Consider the following 8,579-nt stretch of genomic DNA (forward strand, 5'->3'; position numbering starts at 1 on the left):
TGATAAATAAATGGGGTGTTTAATTATACCCAGGTGGAGCTACACCATTAAGTCCTGGAGCTTCTAACACCTGGTGGGAGAGAAATGACACTCTGAGCTCATTAGTGCCTGACTGGCAAAGACTGGTTGGATAGAATTTAGTTATAATGACCAGGATTTAATAGGGAGAAGCTGTGGAGGGTCTGTAATTAATGGACCATGGTTCTAGAGAAAGCTAAAGTGTGTTATTTTTTTTCAGTGCTTAATATGCAGAGACAACTACAAATAAATGTTCTTACCAACCAATTATGCTTACTAAGCGAACAACGTGTGTGGTCATGTAAATACATTAAATGGCTTTCCTTTATCAATGTAAGGTCATAAACAGCTTAAGAATAAATGATCGACATGGGTAGATTTTTGCCCATCACCCAGATTTTGCGTTGCACCTTTACCGACGTTCTTATCCAATTTACGCATGGTTTGATATCAAAAGCAGAGAATAACTTGATTATTTTAAATTTCATGTAAACTTTTTTTTTTATTTTTTTAATTAGCTGATTTTTGGGAGTTATCAGCATATTGGTGTGCATGTAAATGGGCACATTCCATTTGTTTGAGCATCTGAAACTGCCTGACAAGACAACATGGGCTTAAAGGTGCACTCAGTAATTTTCCTTCATTTACAAAGTTTTACTTCTAAAGAAATGAATAATAATTTTGAAACAAATGTATAAAATCATGATTACTCATGTGAGATGAAGAGTTCAGTCATATCAGTAACCTTATAAAAGCTCTTTTATTCTACATGGAGAGGGTCCCCTCATGGGGGTAGCCATGTTAGCATCACATGACCAGCTGATACTACTCGCTTAATCTCAATAACTGCCCTGTTAGTGGACACTTTCATTCATGGATTAAATTAATCCTGGTTTAATGTGCAAAGTGAATTTCAACAAAGGCACTGGTAACTGAAAACTACTGTGTTTGATGCAGCATCCAGGCCACTAGGTGTCAGTGTAAGCCATGCTCAGTCAGAACATACAAGATGCAGCCATCAATGCTCAGGGAATATGCTCTGTGCAGGCACTCAATGAAAACATGCAATATACGCATGAACGGGCGCTGTAGCATGGACACGGAATTCTGGAAGGGGCGGTCATCCAACAGCGATGCCTACCGAGGTGGCACGTAACTGCCGTAATAAACTCCACAGAGATGCAGTGATAGGATGCCAATGATTTAACACAATCTTAAGTGGGTGTGGCCTATCAAACATATTTTAGAGAGGAACTGCCCATTCTGCTACAATATTATAAAAATTCACATCCAAAATATGTATGTGATATTTTAGAAAATGTTTACAGTATCAAAGTATTGCCTTAGTGTAGCTCATCTATTTGATCAAACATGCCAGCTGTCTCCACTAATGAACTTTCAAAAAGGCCAGTAAAAAGGGAAAACAATTTTATCTCACACAGACAAAGGAACCACTTTATTAAAGAGATACATTTTCAAAAACACGAAAAACTAGCTGCGACAACTGTGAGAGAACTGTGATTTCATAACACTGCTGTTATAAAAACGAATGAGCCAATGTTTGTTTTGAGATAGGGCTTTCTGTTTCAAAAATAATCATGTTCTAAGATCTCATGCCATGTGTGTGGTGGAACAAGGATCTACAGGAAATGTTTTGCTCTCACACACTGTAAGAAAATAGATATATGGAATCCTTGCCGATTCATCATCATGTTATAATCTATTAGAGCTAGCGGCCTCTGCTTGCAACCAGGAGGCCAACTCAACATTTGTCAAAGCAGAGGTTCAAATGCCAAACACGTGGCTCTCTCCTAGATAAACATCTTTGGACTTCCACAGATATTTCATTTTCGAAAAATATAGAGGCTCAAGAAAGGGTATCTTTCTGCGAAAATAGCCAAATAATGTAATTATATGATTGAAATAGCAGATATATTGTAATTATATAATTACAGTAGAAATAGCAGAGATGCTATGATTATCATTTTGACAGCTGATGCGGTCATTCTCCAGGAAACCACAATCCTTATATCTTTCCAAAAGGTCTTGATCAGTTTGCGAGGCATGCGCTCACTGCCTCAGAAATTGCCACATTGTTGTTAGGAATTATAGTAATTTGGGGACGGAGGATGCTGGATTGCGGCTGGAATGCGTGCCAATTGCTAAGTTGTGTGCTTTTATAGGCCACAGGTTAATGGGCAGGCCATTTTTATATACAATAGCGTGTGCAAAGGGATGTCTATGTTGCTAATTGACTGGGAGGTCAGACTCGGTTACTGATATGTGGCTGATGATGTCGAACCTAGAAGATGTTTTAGCTTTGATATTTATTTATTATTATTATTGTTGTTGGTCAGCAATGGATGCATTGTGTACATGACGTTTTGTTTACTTCTCTTTATGCATGACGTAAATTAAGTGTGGGTGTTTGACATGAAATATTTTTGGCAAGTTGTCATGTCCTGCATTGTGACATGCTACTTGTCACGCTACTTAGAAAGAGAAGACGAGAGAGTGTAGATCCAAATGTAGAACTATTTATTATGGAACTCAGAAGATGAAGAAGAAACCATGAGGAAAATAAAGCACTTGAGCAAAAGGGAAATCAAACGTAACAGCAGTTTACTGGCTAAATTTGTATATAACATTCAAACACTAACATGCTTACAAACAAACAAGAACCAACGAAAACTATAGGAAACATGAAGACTAATAACTAAACCAGAGACAGCTGGAAACAATGAGGGATGAAATCAGGAACACAGGCTTAACGAGGAAGACAAAAATACATTTCAAACTAAGAGACCTTGGACACAGAAAGGCGACAAATAGGGGTTCACACTGTGACAGTGACAGGTTTTTTTTTTCTCCCATTTTTCTCCCCAATTTGGAATGCCCAATTCCCAATGTGCTCTAAGTCCTCGTGGTGGCATAGTGACTCGCCTCAATCTGGCTGGCAGAGGACGAATCTCAGTTGCCTCCGCGTCTGAGACCGTCAATCCACGCATCTTATCACGTGGCTTGTTGAGCGCGTTACCACGGAGACATAGCGCGTGTGGAGGCTTCACGCTATTCTCTGCAGCATCCACGCACATCTCACCACGTGCCCCACCGAGAGCGAGAACCACATTATAGCGACCATGAGGAGGTTATCCCATGTGAATCTACCCTCCCTACCCTCCCGGGCCAGTTTGGTTGCTTAGGAGACCTGGCTGGAGTCACTCAGCACGCCCTGGATTCAAACTCGTGACTCCAGGGGTGGTAGTCAGCATCTTCACTTGCAGAGCTACCCAGGCCCCCACACTGTGACACTACATAAACTTCAAGTTCTGACAGCATTTTGCAAATTCTTTTGTTCTTATTCTGTATGCAATTTTATGACCTCGTTTGAAATAAGAGACTACATTAAATATTTGTACTTTTAAAAATTCATTGCTAACACTTTACACTAAGGTTGTTACATAAATTAACAATGAACAATACTCATTATTGTTCAACCAAGATTAATAAATGCTTTACAAATCATTGTTCATTGTTCATGATACCTAATTCATTAACTTGATAAATAGAACCTTACTGTAAAGTGTTACCAATTCATTTGTCACATCACAGGACCATTTTAAATAAACCAGTGAAGGTAGAAAAGGTGTTTAAAAATTGTGACCAGTGGTCACAGCTCCTAAAAAGTAAACTTTCTTTTATACATTCATATGACTTTTAACCTAAAATCTTAATTTTAAATATACACTACCGTTCAAAAGTTTGGGGTCACTTGAATGAAATGTTCTCATGATCTTAAAAACCTTTTGATCTGAAGGCGTATGCTTAAGTGTTTGAAATTAGTTTTGTAGGCAAAAATATAATTGTGCCAACATATTAATTTATTTAATTACAAAACAAAAATTGTATTTAAAAAAAAAAAAAAAAAAGCTTTTGAAATGGATGACTTGGACCAAATAATTAAGCAGCTAATAAGTGCCCAGCATATAGATGGGAATTCCTTCAATACTGTTTAAAAAGCATCCCAGGATGATACCTCAAGAAGATGGTTAAGAAAATGTCAAGAGTACATGTCTGCAAATTCTAGGCAAATGCTGGCTACTTTGAAGATGCTAAAATATAACACAGTTTTGATTTATTTTTTAATTTTTTTAGCCACAACACAATTCCTATAGTTCCATTTCTGTTCTTCCATAGTTTTGATGACTTTACTATTATTCTAAAATGTGAAAAATAATAATAATAAAGAATGAGTAAGTGACCCTAAACTTTTGACCGGTAGTGTATATATATATAAATTTTAAACTACCCATGTATTATCAAGTTAACAGACATTTCAGATACACAATACAGTTTATATCAGAGTCAGTATGCCTCGTTTCGTAACAACACTGCAATAGTCAGTTCATTCATAGTAATATTTTTGTTTGCATTTTAGCTCATAAGTTCTATCTTATCGCATTAGATTAGCTACTGAGTCTTCTGCTGGTCTATAAATACTGTTACTTCCTATGTCTTTGTTCTTATTAAGCCATCAGTCTGTGCCTGTGGACATGCTTGTGATAAAGAAGACTGCCCCCAATTAGCTTCTCATTTCCCTATCACTCTCTCTCTACCTAGAGAAGTATTACCAGATTCCTCTTACAAGAGGCTGTGTGTCTCTGTCACGATCTGATGTTCCATGAGGAGTAAGGCCCGAAACATACTTTATATGAGTACACAAACAGACTGTTCTCATAGTAAAACAGTGGGTTGACTTTTCTTTAGCTAAAATCAGTCTGTGCTTACCGAAATGTGAAACACTACCCCCAGTAGACAAAGCAGTAAGTGTTGTTGGGTATATGAGCACGTGTGAGCTCCATTTTCAGGGTGAAATGTCCATGGAGGGGTGCCAAAAGAGAGATGTGAAGCAAGTTATTTTCAGCTGCACATACTTTATAAACTGTACCCCCCAAGCCAAACCTTAACCTAACCATCAGTGGAGTAAAAATGTAATGTTAGAGAGAAAAATGCAACCTCAGAATTGCTGTCATCACTTTTATGTGAACATGATTACTTCCTGGTTTTAACACAGTATCTGAACCCAGGTTTCCCATGATGTTGACGTGACATGCATCTGGTCACGCCACAAGGGAAAACATAGATTCTCTTTTTGTCTGGGTCCTCCTTGGTTGTTTCGGAGTGATACAAACAGTGAAGCGAATGACTGTAGTTGACCTGAAAGAGAAAACTAACCATATAAGAAGTCGGTAAATGTTTTTATATGCACTTGCGAAATCAGGGTAATGGGCTAAAATCTACCTGGTCAACTGTTTTGCTTAAACCATTCACTTTACCCCAATGAAATAACACCATTTAAGGCATTTACTTGACTTTAGATGTTGTTGGTTTATTGAGCATCGAGTGTATAATTTAATTCTGTTCTTTTATTTTTAAATGTACTGTTCTTGAATTGCTGGCTCAACAGACCACATAATGTGGCTCTGGAGTCTAGTTTCAACCTGAAAATAGCAGACCTCTCTTGGTACTTTCTCAAAACTTTGGCAGCTTCCTGCAGAGCCAAAAATGCTCAGATTGACCAGCCTCATCCTGAAGCAATGCGCAGTTGTCCATGAACTCACCCTGTGATTGACATTATGAATGTTGTTTGTGTCTTCTCAGAATTTTTTCTCCAATAGTGTTTTCCCTTGCCAAACATAACCTTCGTCATGTATGTAATATGACCGCGGGTTTCCGTCAATGCTCGACTTCTTTGGTGAAAGAATTTGGCTTGACAGGGTTTCAGGGGGCAGTGTTTTGGTGGTGACCTCATAGGGATGGCTCGGGATTCAAGGCCTGAGTTTGGCTCTTGTCCAGAATGAGCTCATTTTTGAAAGAGCAGCCAGCTGGTGATGGGGCCATTGCTGCCCTGACCCTGGTCTGCTCTGCTTGTCCTCTAGTGTATGTTGAGCCTTATTGAGAGTGCAATGTCAGCCTTCATGATCTTCCCACCCCCTTCTAGCGTCTGCTTCTCGTTGGGCTAACGGCTGCCGGATGAACCTTTGGTGCCTGGCTGAGCAGCAGTACAGCCATACCACTGCATTGCATCCTGTGTAGGGAGGAGGACTAGTTTGCTCTGGCCTAGTGCCAACACTGTGCAACCAGAGACAAGGGTCAGTCCATCTTTCAGGGTGGTCCACTGAGGAACTGAGAGGTGTTGTCCCCCATCAGATGCACATAATAGAAGGATGTTGTACTTTGCTTTTGTGGTGTTTGTCTAAGTTGCAGTGAAGTCCCTTTCATGGTAAGTTCACTCTATCTACAGTATTTGTCTAGACTTCCCCCTGCGTCTTGGGAGTAGGAGCACAGACGGAATGCCATGTATCATAATTGTGATTCCGACACATCCAATGAAGATGAATGAGGCGGCTCTGGTATTATGTTGTATGCGGATTTGACAGTGTGCTGTGGTATGTCTGCTGCAGAGAGCTATAGAATTACTCCTATTGTATCTCAACCAGCAACAGGCATCTAAGGTCAGACTTTTGGATTTTTATACCACTGCGTTCACATGAAGATCCTGTGGCCAAATCAATGTGATGTCAAAGGTCTCTTCAATCCAGATCAACGCACTGCATCATGCAGAGATGCTCTCTAGTGGAGGTTGCGTCGGATAATGTAGTTAGGGCCCATGTGATTCTATTAGTCAATGTTATTCTGGATCTTGTTCCCAGCTCACAGTAACCCACTCAGCCTGGAGCCAATCTTCTGGAGGCGTACATGTGTGGGGTCAGCCAGGGGTCAGCCTCAGCCACAGAGCTGTATCTCCTTTCTCCCTTGTACCCTCTCCTGCCCGCACTCTGCATTTGGATCTCATTATGCAATTCCTTCAGAATTCTCTGATAATTAAAAAGATGTTCTTGTGTAGATTAACGGCTGTTCCCTTGGATCTGGCTGAGCCAATCCAAACACGTTCAGGGAGGCCTTTGCTGGGCCAAGAGGGGTCAGTGACAGGGCTTCTCACACTCTGGGCCTGTTGGCCGGCCCTGGGTCCCTCTGGATCTCAGGCACAGCTGGACCAAGGGAATTAGTTACTCTAGGGTCAAGCACAAACCCTGATTGTATGTCAAATGTAAGTCACATATGCTCATACAGCTTGTCTGATTCATTTTGCAGCACTCAATAAAATTTCCTTTGACAAGGCTGAACTTTTACTGCAACTTTTATGGCAGAAATCATTTGTTTACATACCATTTATAGTTTGTTCTCCTTATTTAGTTTGAAATGGTTCCATAGACTTCCATCTAAAAGATAAAAATTATCAATCAAAATTAATGACATCACACTCTTCAGATGTCATTAGTTTAATAGTTTTACCCATAAATCACTGAAAGAAAGCTCCAGGTGGTAAAGCTTTTGCTTCAAGAAGAATTAGATACGGAAGTTTTTCCACCACATAAAAACCATTTGCATTTACAAACTATAGTTAGCAATGTCTCGTTAAGGAAATAACAGGCCTGCCTGCTGTTTTTTCTTAAAGGCCATAAGCACTGTTCTGATTTCTCCAATATTTCAGAGTTCTGTGACCAGTAGCTGGTCAGCTATGTCAGTATGAGTTTTCCACTTGACAGTTTTATTTGATTAAGTGCTTTGGCATGATCATCATCAATCCTGATGCTTGTACCTATTCAGCTTTACTACTTTATCATTTAGCTGATGGATTTAGTCTAGTGACCAGATCTTTAACCACTAGGCTACACCACCCACTCTTCTAAATGATATAAATTAACAAAACCAAAAGAAAACAATAGCCACAAGTTAAAGTCTCTCTGATAACTTAGTGCAAAAGACATTGTGATCTGTTCTGCAAAAGCACGTGATGAAGACATGACTGCTGAATAGGTGCAAACAAAAAACACAATGTTATTTAGAGGGGTTGAGGCGAAAAGCTTTTGATAAAAAACAAAACAAATGGAAAGGACGCTCGAGGGCCCCAGGACTGAGAGAGGGATTCAAAGCATGTTACAGGAAACCCAAATTAGATCTTCCTTGTATTTGACCCTTTGACTGTCTGTGTTACTCTTTACAGGTTTAGTTATAATTTTCTGTCATATGATGCAGGGGGAGGCATTGTGTAACTTTGTCTTTAAGATATGATTGGTATTTCCTATGAGGTCACATCTTTTTGACTGATGTGTATTGTAAATAGCAGGAGATGATGTCTTTGTTTAACTGTACCACCACACAAAATAAGCCCTGTTTGAAACACATGAGCCTTTGCAGTTTGCTTTTGCACAAGTGGGAAGACAGTGACATTGATCTTAGTCAAGAGCTGAGAATACATCTGTTCTGAACCAGCAACTATGCACTAATCCTGCTTTAAGAATTAGACATTGATATGAACTCTCTGTTGAATCACTTTTATTGTCTGTGGTTCAAGCAAACATTTGAATGTTCCTGGATGGTCTTTAGTCTGGTCAGGTTAACTTGAGGGATATGACTGCATGTGTGTGTCAAAGACACTGATTACCTGATCTGACTTTGGTTTGAGCTGGCAGCCTGCACCATTGCACTCTCGGTTA

The sequence above is a fragment of the Myxocyprinus asiaticus genome, chromosome 13 (genome assembly GCF_019703515.2).
Source record: "Myxocyprinus asiaticus isolate MX2 ecotype Aquarium Trade chromosome 13, UBuf_Myxa_2, whole genome shotgun sequence".
In the NCBI taxonomy this organism is placed as follows: domain Eukaryota; kingdom Metazoa; phylum Chordata; class Actinopteri; order Cypriniformes; family Catostomidae; genus Myxocyprinus; species Myxocyprinus asiaticus.